Source organism: Helianthus annuus, chromosome 16 (genome assembly GCF_002127325.2).
Source record: "Helianthus annuus cultivar XRQ/B chromosome 16, HanXRQr2.0-SUNRISE, whole genome shotgun sequence".
In the NCBI taxonomy this organism is placed as follows: Eukaryota; Viridiplantae; Streptophyta; class Magnoliopsida; order Asterales; family Asteraceae; genus Helianthus; species Helianthus annuus.
In genome coordinates, this window is record NC_035448.2 from 64,315,210 (window position 1) to 64,338,165 (window position 22,956).

The window sequence follows — 22,956 nt, forward strand, 5'->3', positions numbered from 1 at the left end:
GTGTGCAAACCCTATCTCGACAAGTTCGTCATTGTGTTCATCGACGACATCCTGATTTACTCCAAGAGTCAGGAGGAGCACGAGCAGCATCTTCGCCTTATTTTGGAACTCCTTCGGAAGGAACAGTTGTACGCCAAGCTTTCTAAATGCGACTTCTGGCTTCGTGAAGTCCACTTCTTAGGCCACGTGGTAAACAAGGATGGGATCCATGTCGATCCATCCAAGGTAGATTCGATCAGGAACTGGCCTGCACCGCGTACGCCAACGGAAATACGCCAATTCTTGGGTCTGGCAGGTTACTACAGACGGTTTATTAGAGACTTCTCGAAGATTGCTCAGCCGCTTACGCTACTGACACAGAAGGGTGTTACCTATCGCTGGGGAGAGCCCCAGGAGACTGCTTTTCAGCACCTAAAGGATAGACTTTGCAGTGCACCTATCCTCTCATTGCCAGAGGGCACAGATGACTTCGTGGTTTATTGTGATGCATCCATTCGGGGACTTGGATGTGTGTTAATGCAGCGCGACAAGGTTATCGCTTACGCCTCTCGTCAACTCAAGATTCATGAACGCAACTACACGACGCACGATTTAGAGCTGGGAGCTGTTGTTTTCGCGCTTAAGATATGGCGACACTACCTGTACGGTACCAGGTGCACGATTTACACCGATCACAGGAGTCTCGAGCATATCCTTAAGCAGAAGGATTTGAACATGCGTCAACGGCGATGGGTCGAATTACTAAACGATTATGAATGCGCTATCAAGTATCATCCAGGCAAAGCCAATGTGGTGGCTGATGCCCTTAGTCGAAAGGACACTTTACCGAAGCGCGTGCGAGCGCTACAGCTTACGATTCAGTCCAGTCTTCCTGCACAGATACGAGCTGCTCAGACAGAAGCACTGAAGCCCGAAAACGTCAAGGCTGAAGCCTTACGCGGCTCACGACAGCAAATGGAACAGAAGGCAGATGGCGCCTACTATGTAACGGGCCGGATTTGGGTCCCACTCTATGGCGGTCTACGCGAACTTGTGATGGATGAAGCACACAAGTCTCGCTATTCGGTACATCCAGGGTCGGATAAAATGTACCACGATATCAGCACTACCTATTGGTGGCCTAGTATGAAGGCCCACATTGCTACGTATGTTGGAAAATGCTTGACATGTGCAAGAGTCAAGGTCGAATATCAGAAACCAGCTGGTCTACTTCAGCAGCCTAAGATACCTCAGTGGAAATGGGAAGAAATTTCCATGGATTTCGTTACAGGCCTACCTAGATCCCAGCGTGGGAACGATACGATATGGGTCATAGTTGATCGACTCACTAAGTCTGCACACTTCCTGCCGATTAAGGAAACGGACAAGTTCTCCACACTTGCAGACGTCTATCTTAAAGAAGTTGTCTCGAGGCACGGGGTGCCCACGTCCATCATTTCGGATCGCGACGCACGATTCACGTCAGAACTTTGGCAAGCAATGCATAAATCCTTTGGCTCACGACTAGACATGAGCACAGCATACCACCCTCAGACGGATGGACAGTCTGAGCGTACGATTCAAACTCTTGAAGACATGCTTCGGGCATGCGTCATCGATTTCGGCAACGGCTGGGAAAAGCACCTCCCTTTGGTGGAGTTTTCTTACAATAACAGTTATCACACCAGCATTCAAGCCGCTCCATTCGAGGCATTGTACGGGCGTAAATGCCGGTCACCTCTCTGTTGGGCAGAGGTGGGAGATAGTCAGATTACGGGTCCAGAGATTGTAGTGGACGCCACAGAAAAGATTGCACAGATACGACAACGCATGGCGGCAGCACGAGACCGTCAGAAAGCCTACGCAGATAAGCGTAGAAAGCCATTGGAATTTGAGGTCGGGGACCGGGTTTTATTGAAAGTCTCACCCTGGAAGGGTGTAGTTCGTTTTGGCAAACGGGGTAAACTGAATCCGCGATACGTCGGACCATTCGAAATCATAGAAAAGATTGGCAAGGTAGCCTACAAGTTGAAATTACCAGCTGAACTCGGGGCAGTTCACAATGTCTTTCATGTATCGAACCTAAAGAAGTGCCTATCAGATGAAAATCTTATCATTCCTTTTAAGGAACTCACTATCGACGAGCGGTTGCAGTTCGTCGAGGAACCAGTCGAAATCACGGACCGGGATGTGAAGGTCCTCAAACACAAGAGAATCCCTCTTGTCCGAGTTCGTTGGAACTCCAAACGTGGCCCAGAGTACACCTGGGAACGCGAAAACAGGATGACAGAAAAGTACCCCCAGTTATTCGGGAACCAGGCAACCACTACTGAGGCTGAAGCTACTACTTCGGAATTTCGGGACGAAATTCCAGATCAACGGGGGGAGGATGTGACACCCCAGGAAAATCAGTGAACAGTACAGTTTACCTAGCTTCCTCAGTGAGTGCATACCAAATTTCGGGACGAAATTTCCAATTAGTTGGGGATAATGTGACAACTCGAACTTTAGACTTGCTTTGATGTAACGTTACGTGCTCATGAGAACTGAATTATATGATTTTAAATGAATATTTGTTTACGTGTGTTGTGTGTGTATGAATGTTATGTGTTGCACGAGCCCAAACTACACAAACCGGCCACACAAAGCCCTTTGGGCCACTCCTTGTGCACGCGGACCATTAGACAACCAAGTGGGCTCGGCCCACTCCCCACTCGCAACACACACAAAACCAAGTTAGGGGTTTTGTTTTACCACTTTTGCAAATCAAGCACTCACACACAAACCCTAGAAGCTTTGCTCTCTATCTCGTCTCTCTCTCTCTCGGCTTGTTTAGGAACCGACGGCACAAGGCCATCCGATCACCCTCTTGTTCGGATCACATCTCGTTACTTGTAACCGGTTAGTATGTTTGTTTGAATTCATGTTCGATTATATGTGATGCCATGATTGCTATCATTCTGTTATGCGATGTAACTAGGGCGTATGTTAGTAAAATTGATTGGTTGTTGATGTTGGATGCGAGTACTTATTATAGCGATGTTTGTTAATCGGCCGGACAGGTTATATAATCGGATTTGTTGTTGATGATGTTAATGATAATGTCTTGTTGATTGGCTGTGTAGTTATGCAATTCGAGTTAACATTCATGAAATCGGATCATAATGTGATTGAGTGTTATGAATATTGTTGTTGTTCATAAGTGGGATATGGATCATGAACTTTATGTGAACTTATAATCATTTTGAGATACATTACTATGCTTCCGCTACTTAACGATGTTGGTTTTGAAACATCAATCATGTCACGATGATTTACACTATTTACTTTTGTATTAAATGCTATGGTTTGATATGATTGATGGCTTGATCCTGGTCAGTCACGCTCCCAAGCGGTGGTACTCCACGGGTGGATTTTGGGGGTGTGACATGTTGGCTAGTGAGACTAGGAAGGACAGTCTGAGAGGCTGGGAGGCTAGTGGGACTAGGAGTGTTGGCTAGTGAGACTAGGAAGGACAGTCTGAGAGGCTGGGAGGCTAGTGGGACTAGGAGTGTTGGCTAGTGAGACTAGGAAGGACAGTCTGAGAGGCTGGGAGGCTAGTGGGACTATGTGGATTATGTGATTATTATCTGGTAACTTATGTGACTATTTGATTCACTGATTTTGTGCTTATTCTGTGTTATGTTACAGACCCATGGATTCACCAGCTACAGGTGGATCAGATACCACTGGACCCCTACCGTTAGTGTCAGACGATGTTATGTCTTCGGAGCATGAGGTGCACACCTCAGACTATACTAGCACCGACGATGACGACTTCCAGCCGTTCGCGTTACCTGACGGCGCCGATGAGCACGCTGATGATCCCTTACCCTTCGCTTTACCCGAGGGAGCCTATGAGCCCATTGATGGCGACCCTGCTGAGTACCTCCCTATTGTTGCGATTCCGGCACCGATTCCTCTTGCTTCTTACCCTGCTTATGAGCTTATGCCAGACGCCGATGCCGACGGCGACATCGAGCTTTACAAGGACGAGCCATTTGAGGACGAGGATCCTGACGTAGCTCCTCTACCTGCTGGCGGTCTCTTGATGATAGCTGACGTTCCAGCTGGAGACTCGCCCATTCACTCACCAGTCCCGGACTCTTTAGAGTCTGTGGCATCTGTACCATCTCGCGGGGCGAGCGCGCAGCAGTTTATTCACGACTCAGACCCTGATCAGGCGTCTTCAGCTGCCCCTATTCCGAGCTACGCGTTTGAGCATGATGAGATCGAGGATTCTGACCCTGTTTTCCCTCCAGGATTTGATCCTGACCGTGATATCGAGTATATTCCTATGGATGAGCATATAGAGGACCCTGATGATCCTATCGATCCCATTGATCCAGACTTTGACTTTGACATGGCGTTCGACGACCCCGAGCCTGCCATAGCCCCAGAGCAGGCAGCTGCTTTTGACCCTTTACCTGAGCATGACCCTGTTCATGCTGATTTTCCTCTTGAGCCTGTTGATGTTGATCCCCCTGTAGATGTTCCTGTGATCGAGGGCGATCATGTTGCTGCTGATCCTATTGTTCCTTTACCCGTAGGTGACATACCTGCTGATCCTGTTATTGATCCTGTCGATCCTGATATTGCACCTGTTGACCCCGTTATTGCTCCTATCGATCCTTTACCCATCGAGCCCGAGCACGCTCTTTTTGCTGAGCACATGGATCCTCCAGATGAGGAGGCACAGCACGGGTGGATACCGGCGGACGAGGATGTTCCACCGTTTCCCCCACATCACACTGGCACACATCATACTGAGTTCTCTTTTCAGATCCCACCGTTTATTCCTCCAGCGGGGCCTGGAGAGGGCTCTTCAGCCCACCCTTTCGGTCATGTACCGATGACCATGCCATTCATGCCTCAGATAGCATCTATCCCATCTTCTGTTGCACCTATCGATCTTACCAGCACGCCATTACTTGGGTCATCTTCCTCACCGATACCACCCACTGATCCATATCACCCATTTCATTTGGGCCATACTATTGAGGATCTTTTGATGTCGTTCGTACACCAGCACGAGTCTCATTCACAGCGACTCCAGGAGCTCGAGAGAGCTCAGTTGTCTTTTGGTCCATATCTTGGTCAGACATCTTCGTCATTTCAGCCTTTTCGATCATTTCCTCCTGACATTGCTGCCCGACTTTCGACCTTGGAGCAGCAGGTTGCGTCCGTGATCCGTACTCAGCAGGCGATGGAGGAGGACTGGTATCACTTACGCCGCTTACTTTTCGCTCACTTTCCCCCTCCCCCACCCCCATTTGCATAGAGCTCATTGGTACTGTAGTGGTAGGCGATGGTGAGACGACCGCGATTGTGACTGCACAGATTTTTGGAGACCATCTGACGATACAGATTTTTGCTGATATTTGTTGATGTACTGGTTGTATGTGACCCTGATGTGATGTTGTTTTTGACAGGGGTTATGTAGCCCCTATTCGATTTGTGATTGTATGATACAGTGACGTGCTGACACACTTGCTACACTTTATGGTCTCGATATATATAACAATCGCTGTATTCTCACCATATCTGATTCACTCGATTGCTTATTTATGTTTTGTGACATGGAATGTTGTATGTATGATATTTGCAACATGGGATGTTGGGACATGGGATGTTGTGTGTGATATATTGATAACATGAGATGTTATATGCTATTACTATTACTATATACGTATGTTATTATGGCCTAATCGACGTACGCATCTTTAGAAGATGGCACCAAGACGTCAACCGCAGCCGATGCCCACTACTCCTGAAGAACTACAGCAAGTTATTGCTGCCGCCATTGCTCAGTATGCTGCCTCGCAAGAAGGACCCAGCGGAAGCAACACGAACATCAACGGCAACCAAAATCCTCCTCATGGGTGCACCTACAAACCATTCTTGGACTGTAAGCCCATCAACTTCGACGGCACAGGTGGTGCTGTTGCTTTCGTTCGCTGGGCAGAGAAGACTGATTCCACCATCCGCATGAGCAAATGTGCGCTCGACCAGCAGGTCACTTACATCTCAGGGCTGTTTCTGGACGGAGCCTTATCTTGGTGGAACTTACAAGTGCAAACACTAGGCGAAGCTGCCGCCTACGCCCTGACTTGGGCCGAATTGAAAGAGCTTATGCGCAAGAAGTATTGTTCCCGTGCAGAAATTCAAAGGTTGGAGACTGAATTTTGGCACCTAAAGATGGATGGACCTAAGGTTGCAGAATACGTCCAGAGATTTCATGACCTATCTCAAGTGGTTCCTTACATGGTCACGCCTGAATACAAGCGAATTGAGCGTTTCATTTGGGGGTTAGCTCCCCAGATCATTAGCATGGTGACCTCCGCCAGACCGGCAACTATTACGGAAGCCATTGATTTGAGCGTGGCTCTCACTGAGGAGGCAATTCGTTTAAACAAGTTTGATGAAGTCAAGGCGAAGAAGACAGAGACACACGTTGAGTCCTCAGGAGACAACAAAAGGAAGATTTCAAACTTCAAACAAGGCGTCAGCATGGCAGTAAAGAAAGGAAAATCAACTGGTAGTACCAAGAAAGGGAAAGGGTACCAGGGCACCCAGCCCAAATGCAACAACTGCCAACGCCACCATACTGGCAATTGTAACGTGAAAGTTTGTGAATCTTGTGGAAAACCGGGCCACTCAAAGGAATCATGTTGGGCTAGTACAGGCCGAGGAGGCCAGGGAGGATATGTGAATAGAAACGATAATCGTGGTGGTTTGGGAAATCGCCCACAAGGGAATAATCGAGGCTACAATGCAAATCAAGCCGGAACTGCCAATCAAAACAACCCGCCAGTTGGGGGCGGTGCAGGAAGTGGAAAAAGGTTAGGATGTTTTCATTGCGGTGACGTTGGGCACTTCAAGAAGGATTGCCCAGGATTGAACCAAGCCCGTGGAAGGGTGTTCCAGATCGGTGCACAGGAAGCGCGCCAGGATCCCAACGTTGTTACTGGTACGTTCCCTGTAAATCAACGCTATGCATCTGTTCTGTTTGATACTGGTGCCGACTATAGTTTCATATCACTAGAATTTAAGAATATACTTGGGCTAGCCGCTAATAAGTTAGACATTCCCTACGCAATCGAATTGGCTAATGGGAAATTGGTAGAAGCCAATGATGTGATCAGAGGCTGTGTGATTGAATTAGGAGAACGCGAGTTTACTCTAGATCTACTACCAGTCCAGTTGGGAAGCTTCGACGTGGTGGTAGGAATGGATTGGTTAACGAGTAACAAGGCTGAGATAGTGTGTCACGAAAAGGTTATTCGTATCCCGACCGGTGATGGTGAGACCATTGTTGTTCATGGAGAAAAGCGTGAGACGCCGTTAAGGATGATTAGCTGCCTGAAAGCAAGGAAGTGTTTGAAGAAAGGATGTGTTGCTTTTCTAGCACACATTGTGGATAAGAAGGCTGCTGAGCCGAAGATCGAAGACATCCCTGTCGTGAGGGATTACCCAGAAGTCTTTCCAGAAGACTTGCCTGGCTTGCCACCTCAAAGGCAAGTGGAGTTTTGCATCGACTTAGTTCCAGGCGCCGCGCCTGTGGCTAAGGCACCTTATAGACTTGCCCCGTCTGAGATGCAAGAGCTGTCAACGCAACTTCAAGAGTTGTTAGACAAGGGTTTTATCCGACCAAGCTTCTCGCCTTGGGGAGCTCCGGTCTTATTTGTCAAGAAGAAGGACGGAAGTTTCCGCATGTGCATCGACTACAGAGAGTTGAACAAGTTAACGATCAAGAATAGGTATCCCCTGCCAAGAATCGATGATCTGTTCGACCAGCTTCAAGGTTCAAGCTTCTATTCAAAGATCGATCTTCGATCTGGATACCATCAACTTCGGATACAGGAGGAGAGTATCCCGACGACAGCTTTCAGAACTCGTTATGGACACTACGAATTTCTGGTTATGCCGTTTGGTTTGACAAACGCACCTGCAGTGTTCATGGATTTGATGAACCGAGTTTGTAAGCCGTACTTGGACAAGTTCGTGATCGTATTCATCGATGACATCTTGATTTATTCAAAGACGAAGGCCGAGCACGAGCAACATCTTAGAGCCATTCTGGAGCTGCTAAAGAAGGAACAGTTGTACGCCAAGTTCTATAAGTGCGAGTTTTGGCTACGTGAGGTACAATTCCTTGGACACGTGGTGAATGGAGATGGAATTCATGTTGATCCCACCAAGATCGAGGCAATCAAGAATTGGGAAACGCCTACAACGCCAACCGAGATTCGGCAATTCTTGGGTTTGGCTGGCTACTATCGAAGGTTCATCGAGGATTTCTCGAAAATCGCTCAACCTTTGACGCTCCTCACGCAGAAAGATAAGAAGTTTGATTGGGGAATCAAAGAGGATGAAGCATTTCAAGTGTTGAAGGACAAGCTTTGTAACGCGCCAATCTTAGCTCTACCGGAAGGTACCGACGATTTTGTGGTATATTGCGACGCATCGCGTCAAGGATTGGGTTGTGTGTTGATGCAACGTCAAAAGGTTATCGCCTACGCATCACGCCAACTGAAGGTGCATGAAAAGAATTATACCACGCATGATCTGGAGCTAGGCGCAGTGGTTTTTGCTTTGAAGATCTGGAGACACTACCTGTATGGTACGAAGTGCACAATCTTCACAGATCACAAAAGCCTACAGCATATATTCAACCAGAAGGAGTTGAATATGAGGCAAAGACGATGGGTTGAATTATTGAACGATTACGATTGCGAGATAAAGTATCACCCAGGGAAGGCGAATGTAGTCGCCGATGCCTTAAGTCGTAAGGAAAGGATCAAGCCCCTAAGGGTTAGGGCTATGGAAATGATAATCCAAACCGATCTCTCCTCGCGCGTTCGTGCAGCGCAGAAAGAGGCTCTCAAGGAGGAGAACCTTGAGAAAGAGTATCTCCGTGGGATGGAGAAGATATTGGTGCCAAACGAGGAAGGAACGTTATGTTTTGGGAAAAGGATTTGGGTTCCTCTATTTGGTGAATTAAGGGAAGTTATTTTCGATGAAGCGCACAAGTCACGGTACTCTATCCACCCGGGATCGGATAAGATGTATCAAGATCTCAAAAATTACTATTGGTGGCCTAGGATGAAAGGCGACGTTGCAATTTACGTGAGCAAATGTTTAACGTGCGCTAAGGTCAAGGCGGAATACCAGAAGCCCTCGGGACTTCTGCAACAACCTGAGATTCCCAAGTGGAAATGGGAACAAATCTCAATGGATTTTGTTACAAAACTGCCAAGAACGCCAAGAGGTCATGATATGATTTGGGTGATTGTTGACCGCCTAACAAAGTCCGCACACTTTCTGCCAATCAAGGAGAAAGACAGTACTAGTAAACTTGCGGAAATTTACTTAAGAGAGATCGTAGCACGACATGGAGTACCCCTCTCGATCATCTCTGATAGAGACGGAAGGTTTGTGTCAAGGATATGGCAATCCTTCCAAGAAGCTTTTGGCTCACAATTGAATCTGAGCACTGCGTTCCATCCGCAAACTGACGGCCAGAGCGAGCGAACGATACAAACTTTGGAAGACATGCTGAGAGCATGTGCTATGGATTTAGGCGGTAGCTGGGATAAACACTTACCTTTGGTCGAATTCTCATACAACAACAGCTACCACACCAGTATTGGTGTCGCGCCTTTTGAAGCCCTTTACGGACGCAAGTGTCGATCACCACTATGTTGGGCTGACGCAGGTGATAGGCAGCTTGCCGGTCCCGAAATCGTCCAAGAGACGACAGACAAGATTGCGCAGATTCTTAAACGCATCGAAGCCGCTCGCCACAGACAAAAAGCCTACGCGGATCCAAACCGAAAGCATGTGGATTTTCAAGTTGGAGAGATGGTGTTATTGAAGGTATCACCCTGGAAAGGGGTAGCACGCTTTGGGAAGCGTGGGAAGTTAAATCCACGCTACATTGGTCCTTTCAGAATTCTAGAAAGAATTGGAACCGTAGCATACAAGTTGGACCTACCTGCCGAACTTAATGGTGTTCACGATACATTTCATGTATCCAATTTAAAGAAGAGTCCAACTCAAGTTGACGTTGCCATTCCTATCGACGAGATTCATGTTGACGACACGCTCCACTTTGTAGAAGCACCTGTCGAGGTCACAGATTGGAAAATTAACAGGACCCGCCGGAGCAGTGTCAAACTCGTCAAGGTTCGCTGGAATGCCAGACATGGTCCTGAATACACCTGGGAGCGTGAGGACCGGATGAAAGAGAGATACCCCCACTTATTTCCTAAAAACTCTGCATCTACAAGCAGAACTTAAATTTCGGGACGAAATTTATTTAACGGGGGGAGAATGTGACAACCCTCACAAAACCAGGTATCCGTACGACTTAATTAGCTATTAACTGTTGCCTAATTACTGTGCTTAACTGAGATTTCTGATAAACTGCTACTTGATTGTTGATACATGTACATGTCTGCATCATACTTTGATTTTTCCTGTCACTACATTATTTATTTACTGAACTCTAGTGGCAAACTTGATGCACAAGAAGCACAGTAGCACTAAACGGATACACAGTGAACATGCTGATATACCCAGCATCAGGCAGACACTGCCTCCAAAGGCCTGAATGAGCCAGAATTATTTTACTACACCCATAGTGTGTGTAAGGATACAATGGTTGTATGATTACGTCTCTAGGGATAAGATATAGAGATTTGGATGTGCCTAAAACATACTTTAAGCACGGAACACAGCACTTTTATTTACACACTAGCTTCTAGCTAATTAATAAAGTGCCAAAATACAAGGAATTATTCCTGACACTTTGCTGAATAAATTGTGTCGCTAAAAATATTACTTACGACGCTTAAAGGATATCTTAAGCACTTTAACGGATTCCTATCCAACCGAACAACCGGACAATACCCGGAACATAAAAATATTGCCAAAATTAATATTGATACTTTTCTGAGCCAGTTAGGGTCCCTGATTACCCTAACACCCGTATCATAGCGCCATAAACAACTAACGAGGTTAGATCCTAAAGTAACCGACCTTAACCAAACTAAACCATAACTGAGCAGTCGAAAACGAACCGGATGTCATTACATCCTAATGAAATCGGCCAAGGTGATGTGACAAGAGAGTACAACCTTTTTATTATTTTAATGGAGTTCGTGGATATCTAGACGACTCGAGAACCGTTGGACGAAAGCACCTAGAATTCTCTATTTAAACTCACCTCTCTCACACACTCAAACACACACAAGATCACCCACACATCTCTCTCTCTCCCTTGCCCTCTCCTCTCGGCCGAACACTCACACAACCATCCATCCATTTTCGAGTTCGTGTCTCTTCATTCCAAGGGCATACAAGTCTTGAGGATCGCGTACGACGAAGCTTGGAACAAACGGAAGTTGAAGGACCTCGAGCATTTGCTTTTATCCACGCAGTTTTCGACTAGAATCTTCCCTAGCCCCGAGCTAGAGGTATATTGTTTAAAACTCGTTTTTAGTCGTGTCTAAAGTGGTTAAAAGGATTTTTATCGGTTAAATATCGGTAACCCGCTTCATGAATCTTTAAAGTCTTCTAAAAAGTGAAAATCGTTGGATAAAAGAACATAACGCGTGTAAATGTCGTAGTATTTGAATATGTTGGGTTTTATGGCCCGATCTATGATGTGGTGGCTCTCATCATCGTTTAACCCGACTTTGTTAGGATCACGTATCTTGACATACACTTGTTTCTTTGGTAACAAGGGTTAAAAGGTGAAACTCCACCACACGGGAAACATGAACTTGTGTAAAAGTGTTTTAACATGAAAAATAGTATTTAAAACGAGCCGATCTACGTATGTACAAGTGGTATATACGTAGGACCGGGTGTCGAGAAAATCATGTTTTATAAAAGTTGCATAACATGTTAACAAATGTGATTTTATAATCTACAAGTGTATAAACACTTGTGAAATGAAAGATCCGACAAAATAACGATTTTTATAAAAATTGTCGGAAGTTGTAAAGAGTGATTTGTTCCAAAAACGGGGTTTTTGCAAGAATAAACTATTTTATACATAGATCCACTAAATATAACGAGATCTACATAATAGTTTTAGAAAAACTACAAATTCATGTAATATTGTGATTTTACATACTAGTCTACGAATTCGAAGTGTTGAAACTCGTTTATTATGTTGGAAATTGATTGATTGAAATAAAAGAAGTGATTTTGTAAAAGAAAATGATACGCTTGAAAGCGTGGCCACCTCCAGTTACAGGGGAAACTCTGGCGAAATTTTCTAAAAATATAACACTTAGAATTATTTACAAGTGTTAGACTACTTTGACATGTTTTCAAATATATTCGCCATGACTTTATTTATTAAATAATCGGAGGTGGGATTTTCACAAAACTAAACGTGATAAATATATATTCGGTAAATATATTTTGTCACAACACTGTTTATGATTATTTTGTGAAAATGTATAAATATTATTTTTAGAGTAAAAATAATATTTACTAACTTGTCAAACCCAAAATAATACAAACGCTTACACGACAAGCATAAAAGTTACAACGGTAATTTCTATTACCATCTAATCATTAAAACGTAACTTACGCATTACGCGGAAATATTCACCAACACGTATGTTGTTAACGTATTATTTTGGAAAGTATTGTGTAAAGTGAAAATATATTATTTTTGAGAAAAATAATTATATTTTGGAATAAGAAATAAAAATATATTAAGTGGGACTTAATGAGATAGTATAAATACACATGTATTTAAATCCCCCATCCTTGGGAAGGAAAGTAAAATACCAAGTATGTACACGAAACGGTTGTCTAACCGTCTCCTAAAAATATAAGTTATAAAGCTAAGGCACGGCCATCCGTCTAATAGAATTAGCACCTGTAGGTCGTTGCACAGCTTCGGATATTCGGATTACTTGGTAGAGATACGCATTCACTGTGAGTTCATGTCCCCCTTTTCTCTAACTGTTTTCAGTTTACTTAACTGCGGGGGTGAAATACATGTTACTATGATTTACGAGTACTTTACAACGGTATGTTTAACGTAAGGGGGTGTTATACGATCATGTGAGTGGATAGGAACAACATGGGGCCATTAGTCCTCATGGAGGGACCGAGGGACAGGAGCGGTAGATCTATCTGGGTGTAGCGAGCCCAGCCCCCGGCCAAACTAGAAACGGACCGTGGGGTGACTTTGTCCACATACTTTGCCGTGGCATAAATCTGCTAGGTTTGAGTCTCCCTATTTGCACTACACATATGTCAGTGGCCTTGCAAACCATTGATGATCACAAGTCCTCTTACACTGCTACATACCACAACTATTTTTCTTATACTCACAAAGGTTTTACATACTCACTTACGCATGAACTCGCTCAACATTATTGTTGATTTTTCAACTCACATGTATTTCAGGAAATTAAACGGATCTGGCACGGTATGGAACGTTTTCCGCTGCACTGGTCATGAAGTCATCAGGGTTTAGGGTTGTGTCTCTTACCTGGACAAGACACAATCCCTAAATCACGTTTATGTTTTGTTATAAGTTGTTATGTTTCTGAACAAGGTTAAGGTTGCATGTTAAAAACACTGGTATTGTATTATGTTTTCAAAAACTTAATGGATGACTTGCATGGTTTTTAAATTCATATAGCTTTGTTATGATTAAGCTATGGTATTAAGAAGTCACACAAATTAACCACGCTTCCGCAAAGCCAGGGTGTGACACCACTCCAAAGAACAAAGGAGAAGGGTTGGATTATGTAAGAACAAACAATAACAAACCCACTGTCTTTGTAAAAGCTACTCAAAAGACTTCTGATAAATACTTATCAGAATCTGATTCTGAAACTTGCAAATCAACATGTTCTGAATACTCCTTTGATAAGCCAAATTTTGAACCAAAAAGAAGTGAATACAGTCAAGAGTTTGTAAAAACTCCAGAAGCAGTTCACTCATCTTTTCAAAACTATCCCTACATTCCATCACAAGAAGGAAAATCAGAAATTTCTGATGATTCCTGTATGTGTGTTGAAATACTGAAGCTTGTTCAACACCATCTCCAAAAGAAAAACAAAAATTCTGTTAATGGCTCAGCATCCAACAGAAATTTTGATGAAAGGTCATCTAGAAGAATTAATAGAACCAGAATATCATCAGAAAGTGTACCCAAGCATGCCTGGGTACCTAAATCCCTCTAATCATTTCATTTCAGGACCATCATGTGCAGCAGATCTGGTACTGCGACTCAGGAAGCTCCAAGCACATGACTGGAGATAGGAGCTTACTCAGCAACTTTGTCTCAAAGCTGGGTAAAATGGTGAACTTTGGAAACGGAGTGAAAGGAAGGATAATGGGATACAGATGTATCAGGTATGGATGTTTGACCATTGAAAGAGTAGCTTATGTTGAAGGCTTAAAATATAATTTGCTGAGCTGTGGTCAATTCTGTGACAAAGGTTTTCAGGTAACATTTTTACCAGAAAAATGCTTGCTAATAGGTATGGATGATAATAAAGTACTTGAGTAGGAAAAGGATAAGACAATCAATTTATTACTTTGACTTCAAAGAAGAAAATGAACATCCTAAACTATGTTTATTTTCAAAGATTAACAAAGGAAGTAGTTGGTTGTGGCATAAAAGATTAGCTCACTTGAATTTCAAAAACCTAAACAAATTAGCAAGTAAAGGTTTGGTAAAAGGGTTACCTTTCATATCCTCTAAAAAGGATAAAATTTGTGATGCTTGTGAGATGGGAAAGTCAAAAAGAAGCTCTCACAAGTCAATTTCTGAATCTTCCATTACACAAAATTTGGAACTTTTACACATGGATCTGTGTGGACCCATAGGTACAGAAAGTTTTTCTGGAAAGAAATATAAACTAGTAATAGTTGATGATTTTTCCAGATATACATGGGTTGAATTTTTGAGGAAGAAAAGTGAAACACCTGATCTGATCATTAATTTTATAAAGAAAATTGAAAATCTGTTAAAACTAACAGTAAGAAGGATCAGATCAGACAATGGGACAGAATTCAAAAATTCTAAAATTGAAAGCTTTCTTGTAAACAAAGGAATCTCTCATGACTTTTCTGCTCCCAGAACCCCTCAACAAAATGGGGTTGTTGAAAGAAAAAATAGAACCTTAGTAGAAGCTGCCAGAACAATGCTTGCATATGCCAAAATGCCCTCTCACTTTTGGGCAGAAGCAATTGCAAATGCATGTTTTACTCAAAATAGAACTCTCATCAACAAAAGGCTGAACAAAACACCCTACAACATAATAAATAATAGAATTCCAAGTGTAAAATTTTTACACACATTTGGTTGTAGATGTTTTGTTTTCAATGATTTTGAAAGTCTTGAAAAATTTGACAGAAAAGCAGAAGAAGGTATTTTTCTTGGATATTCATTGTCCTCAAAAGCTTATAGAATTTTCATTCTTAATACAAGGACAATCAGAGAAAGTTTATATGTCTCATTTGATGACTCATCAGAGACTGAAGTTTCTGATGAATACATGAAAGAAATAAACTTTTCTGACAAACAAGAAAATTATGAGCATCTCTTTGAAATAATATAAGAAGATCTTTTAGAACATGATAAAGCTTGCACATTTAAATCAACTGAAATATCATGTACTAACCCTGAAGAACAAGTAAATAGCACAATAGAAAATCAAAATTCTGGTGCTTTACATGAAACAGAGGTAACTGAACAGGGGGAAACTTCAAATCCATCAGAACCAACAGTTGTTCAAAATAGGTTGAGATGGATCAAAGGGCATGTTCATTCTGATATCATTGGCAATCCAGCTGATGGTGTGAGAACAAGATCTGCAACTGCACATGAATGTGCATATGTTGGGTTCTTAAGCACAATAGAACCCAAATCTGCCAAAGAAGCTCTGAATGATCCAGATTGGATACAAGCTATGCAAGAAGAGCTGGATCAATTCGAAAAGAGCAAGGTGTGGGATCTGGTACCCAAGCCCAAAGACAAATCTGTCATAGGCTCAAAATGGGTATACAAGAATAAATCTGATGAAAATGGCATAATCACAAGGAACAAAGCAAGGTTAGTAGTCAAAGGTTACTGTCAACAAGAAGGTATTGATTATGATGAAACCTTTGCACCAGTAGCTAGATTAGAAGCTGTGAGAATTTTTCTTGCTTATGCTGCATCCAAGGATTTCAAAGTTTATCAAATGGATGTAAAATCAGCTTTCCTAAATGGTAAAATTGAAGAAGAAGTTTATGTGCAACAACCTGAAGGCTTTGTTGATCCAAAATTTCAAAATCATGTTTATAGATTAAACAAAGCCTTGTATGGATTGAAGCAAGCTCCAAGAGCCTGGTATGAAACATTATCAAACTTCTTACTCAATCTTGGATTTACCAAAGGTACTATTGACACCACACTGTTTCTCAAAACACACAAAAACCATATTGTTGGTTCAGATATATGTTGATGACATTATATTTGGATCAACAAATGAAAAATTTAGCAAAAAGTTTCAAAAATTAATGACCAGCCATTTCGAAATGAGCATGATGGGTGAATTAACCTTTTTCTTAGGTTTACAAGTCAAACAAAGAATTGATGGAATATTTCTGAGTCAATCAAAATATGTCAAAACAATTCTACAAAAATATTCACTTGAAAACTGCTCTGTTTCAAAAACTCCCATGGCAACAGGGAACAAATTGGATTCTGATAAAGATGGAATAAGTGTAGATATTAAAACCTATAGAGGGATGATAGGGTCATTGTTATACTTAACTGCAAGTAGACCAGACATCATGTTTGCTACATGTTTTCTGGCCAGATATCAATGTGACCCTAAGGAATCTCATTTAAAGGCTGTAAAAAGGGTTTTCAAATATCTAAAAGGCACGTCAGAACTTGGTCTCTGGTATCCAAAGGATACAAACCTTGAATTAATTGCATATACAGATGCAGATTATGCAGGGTGTAAGATTGACAGAAAAAGCACATCTAGTGCTTGTCAAATCTTGGGGAAAAAATTGGTATGTTGGGCAAGCAAGAAGCAAAACTGTGTTGCCACATCAACAGCAGAATCAGAATATGTAGCAGCAGCAAGCTGTTGTTCACAAGTGCTGTGGATGCAAACTCAACTGAAGGACTATGGAGTAAATCTGACAAAAATACCAATTTTGTGTGATTCAAAGAGTGCAATTGCAATAACAGAAAATCCAGTTCATCACTCAAGAACCAAACACATAGATGTCAGATATCACTTCATAAAAGATCATGTGGAGAAAGGTAACATTGAAATGTATTTTGTTCCAACTGAAAACCAAATTGCTGATATATTCACAAAACCTCTTGATGAAAAGAGACATAATTTTTTGATCAGCAAACTTGGCATGGTCAACATAAGAGATGAAAATGTTTCAGAAATAAAAGCAAAACAAAATGAAAACCAAGTTGATAATCATCAAGTTACTGAGAATGAAAGGACAATTAAACAAAATTCTGATGCAGAAATTCATCTATCTGATGAAAAATCAGAAAATTTAATAAATCATCAATAAAATGTGATGATTTACCAGAAATTCTGATTTACATCAGGAACCTTTGTTTAATTGTGCATAATAATCAGTAATCATCAAAAGTTCATATCTTCATACATATTCCATTTGTATAATTTTTTTTTTTGTTTTTGTTTGTTTGTTGTTAAAAAAGGGGGGGGGGAGGGAAAACATGACATGCATGAATATAAAATTAAATCCAAAGAATTCAATCATCACAAATTTTAAAAAAAGGAAAAAAGGGATTTTTTTTCATGCAACGTCATTCGGTTATAAGGAGTTTAACAGAAACACGTAAGCACCAATATCATTAGGAGCTATGAAAGTAGCCGCCCACCTATTTGAATGCTTACTCACACAAAAGGCTTAGTAGACTGTCATATTCACTGCAATAGATATCGTCTTAAATGAAGAGAAGAATTTTTTTTTTTGTTAATATGAAACTTTCACTTTCACCTATAAATATTAACAATCTGAAAAAGACATTCTTCACAACAAAATTTTCTCTTCAAAAGCCTACCATCAGAAAAACTTCTTATTTTCAAAATGAACCACCCAAGATCAATGGAATCCAACCAATTTCCTCTCATACTTCACGAACATCATAATCTCAGACTAAGATCCAACTTAGAAGGACCTGCATGGGAGGACTGTAGGTTTGTGTACAATATGATCATGAGAAGTCCCTTGGGCTTTGCCATGTCTACACATGTCACCATATATCCAGAACTTCTTCAGGAATTCTGGTGGAATGCTCAAGTTGTTATGAGTGGCACTTCTATGTGGATAAGAAGTGAGGTTATGGGGGTAGAGATCACCCTAAAAGAGGAAACACTCAGAGATGTCCTCAAATTGGGTGACTGTCGATGGATCACTATATTGGAAAAGGCAGAAGTGCAAAGGACCTTGACTGAAATGGGCTACAATTCAAGCAATGTGTCAAGGAAAATTTGCAAATCTGGGTTCATACCACCTTTTCAATATTTGGTAACACAACTGAGTGTCTGCTTTTCGAAAAAGACAGGACACTTTAATGAGCTGTCTTATAGGATGATGGAAGTGGCGCATGCTATTGTACAGGAAAAACCTTACAATTATGCTAAGTTTCTCATGAGAGACTTAGAAGGAAACGTCCATGACCGTAATCCTTTTCTGATCTACCCTCGTTTCGTAACCAAAGTAATCACAAGTCAACTTGACTTTGGTGGTGTGAGAAGTTGTTATACAAGAGCTGAACTAGCACTTCAAGAAAACTTAAGAGTTGCTTCCCTGGTTCCATCAACCTTTCATACAGGGAGAATAACCAGTCTCTGGTTATACGTGAAGTGCATGTATAACGTGTTGGATGAAGATGATGAGTAGTTAGGTTTATCTATGTTTGTTTTAGCTTGTTAAGTTTTTGTATGTTCTAACCCACTTTTGTTCTGTAATATATTCAGATTTTCTTAATTAAATGTTAGTTAAATATGTCAATAGGTACAGTGGGAACTAAGAAATCTTGTCTGATGATAACAAGGAAAATCTGGTAAGAATCAAATGAAATCTGATAGGATATGATAAATCATCAGAATCTGATAAAATTTATCAGAAATTTCATTAAAACACCAGAAATCTGATGCAAAGAAACAAAAAAAACTGAATTATTTTTTAGATATGTTTCTTTCAATTTTTTTCTGAGGACTGGAACAAGGTATATGAAAGAGACTTCCTGATACATCAGAACAAAAATGTGGAGTTCACAAGATCAAGGTAAGAAAGTTTATCAAACTCCACTCATTCCCTCTCATCTTAAAAAAAAAATTTGATTCAGACTCCTATAAATGAATCAAATATCTTCTGATGATATATATGGGAAAATTCAACTCTTTATGAAACATTTAGATCTTTCAATTTATATATCATTAAAAGAACAACATGGGAAAGCACTCAATTGAAGAAAAGGCTTTTGATTGGACCTATTCTAAAATCAAAAAGGGTCCCACCTAAAAAGGTGCAAGTTGGATACTTGTGTTTATCGTTTAAAAATCGTTGGAATCTCTAATTGTCTTGAATGAGATATACATTAAATTAGAGATAACCCAAGGGTTTTTCAAAAACGGTTGCGTCTTTAAAAGATTAAAACATCATTAAGGTGTCATAAAACACCTTGAATACAAACAACCCACGAAAAACACTCAAAAATCTCTGTCTCAGCTCACTATAAATATACCCTCCAACAACAGAGACGTTCACCTTCAATCTCAATTCTCAAAACCCTAAAAGCCCTTTTCAAAAGCAAAAACCCAAATCCTTAATGGCTGCCTCAAACAACAGTCCACCTCCAGCTGAACACTCTGTTCCCCTAATCACCGAAGCTGAATATCTTCCTTTGAAGAACAACAATGAAGCAATGAACACCAACATCGAACAATATGATGTAAAGTGTCAAATTCTCATTGAGTTTCTGATCAGAAGCCCAATAGCTCATGCTCTTACAAAGACCAGAGAGGTACCAGAAAGATTGATACAACATGTTGTACACACTCTCGAAGCTCATAGAACAAATATGGAGCTAACAGCACATGTATGGGAAGATATCTTCATCAAAATCACACCAGAGAAAATAAGGGAATGTTTGGAACTACCCTTAAATCAAGAGTATGAAGATGCACCACCAAAAGAAGACATGTTTGAACAACTTGATGCTGTAATGGGATGCAAGGCGAAGATTTCAAAAATCAACGAATTCAAGAGGAACAAGCTACCTGCCTTCTGGCAAGTATTGATGGAAATATTGAATAAATGCTTATCATCCAAGATCGAAGGTACGGATCAGATAAATATGAATATTCTAACAATCATGTTCAGCCTTATAACTGGGTTGAATATTGATTTTGAAACAGAAATATTTAATCTGATCAAAAGATCAATTCTGACCAAAACAGGAAAGATAGATTCACATCTACCATTTCCCAGATTTTTATCCATCATAATTTCTGATGCTTTTTCTGAAAGAAATCTGCAAACTCCAAAATCAAAATATATGTGGAAATCAGAAATTATGAGACCCTGGAGTGCTGCAGGGTCATGGAAGTCAGACTTTGATGTACCTGTTCTACCAGAAAACATGATGGATCTTGTACCAGAAAATTCATCATACAGAGCAGAATACATGAGAATGTTAAGCAGGCAAGCAGAAACAAAAGAAGGATTTGAAAAGATGTCACCCATGGAGCATGATGCAGAAGAATCAAGCACACCAAGAATAGAGCAGCAGGATGAATCTGATCCACATCTTGCTGATAAAGATGTGCATATGACTCTTGCAACAGAAGAACATCATGCTGAAGTCTCACACATTGGAGAAACAGGTGCAACAAAATCTAAACTCAATTTATTTTATACTTCTGGAAGTGATTCTGATGAATCAATTCAACCAAGATATGAAATATTACAAAGAAGCACTGTTTTTACAAAACAAAATGTGAGTGAAACAAAAGACCCATTTTCTGAGTCAAACTCTAAGGAGGAAAATGTGGTAACAACAGGTGGAGATCAGTTCACTGATCAAGGAAACCTGGATGAGAAAAATAAAAGTTTCTCAACAACTCATGGAGAATCTGAAAAGGTTCAAGGATGTGAGGAAAACCAGGACTTGAATTTGTTTCAAATTTCTGGTGAGGAAACAGAGAATTTGGATACTTCCAATCCTCTTAACCTCAGAACATCAGAAAATGTGTTTTCTGGTGGTGTTAGAAGGGAAACATCTGTTGTTTCTCCTATTTCCCAAGAACAACCATCTATGTCTCCAAAACAACTTCATAAAGAACTTGAAGATGAAGCAGCTGCTGAGAAAACAGTCATGAACGAAAAACTTGATCTGATACTAGAAGAAATCAGAAATCAAAAATCAGAAGTCAAAGCTCCATCAGAGACTGTCAAAGCTGTGCAGAAACAAACTGAAGAAAATAGTGCAGCTCTCAAAGAAATACAAAAGTCATCAGAAAACAAAGGAACTTCTTCAGAAATGGAAAAGGCTCTTAAAGAACTGCGTGATATCAAGAAAAAGATGACAGAAATTGCAACTGCTGGAGAAAGTTCAAGTTCAGGAAGGCTTCTTGAAGAAATACAACTGCTCAGGCCAACATCAGCAGTCTAACTGAGGCTTTTGAAAAGTTGGTACTGGAATTAAGTGAACAAAGAAGTAAAGAAAATCAGGAGTTTCAGAAGATAAAGAAGCAAGAAGAAACAAATAGTCAATCTCTTACTAACATTCATTTGCTAGTAAAAAGATTGCAATACACACTGGCAAAAGTTGATCTTCATAAACTAAAGACTCCAATTCCACAAGAAAGCCAAGCAAAAGAGTCAGAAAGTCCCCAACATCACCCAGAAACCATCCAACAAGAACAAATAAAGCAAACAGAAGCTGTAACAGTTCAAAAAGAAAAACAGACCATGGGTCCACCACCAGATAAACAAAAGTTACCCATGGGTCCTCCACCAAGCATATCAAAGCCAGACACTTCAAGTTTCCAACATAAAGAATACACTTCAGCTCATCCAACAACTACAACCATCACTGGAGAAACAGAATTTAGTATAAGGATGGACACAAAAGAGAAGCGGAGAATGGAACATGAAGTGACCTCTTCAAAAAGGCCAAGAAAAATAATGAGAGAAGACTCAGAAGGCAACATCAAAGAATCAGAAGTGCTGGAAGGTGATCTACACACAATCATGTATCCAGAAGAACATCTGAAACACTACTATTGGAAAGGTCCAGAAGACAACCCAACAAGGCCACTCTCACCAATGAGTAAAGGCATTTATGAAGAAAGAAAGAATGGCAGCCGGGTGATATTGCACAACAAATTGACCAATCCAATAGTATCAATTGAAAGAGTTGATACTTTGACTACTGGAGGAGGCTTACTAGGGATTGAAAGTCAAAACAAGTACACCCTAGTCAGAAAAGACAAAGATGTTCAAAAAGTTACTGATGCAGACTTGGCTGATGAAGTTCATCCAATGGACATAGTCAAGATGAAGAACATCATTGATGTATGGAAAGGTGGTTCAGTAGTGATCAGAAGAGCCCTTGACAGTGTCAAAAATGCAGGAGCGAAATTATACAAAAGAGCAGCATTAGCAGATTTTGATCTATGTATCAATTTCGAGTATAGCACTAAGGTGTTAATACCTCCACCCAACACAATTATTCCAGCTGAAATCCCTTCAAAATTGGCAAGAACTGGTGCAATCTTTGACACACCAGAAATCTGTGCAGTCTTCAAAGATGCTCATAATGAGAAGGCTCTGTTCAGAATCAATGAAATTTGCAGGTACTCAAACCAAACTTTAAAGTATATAAGAAAC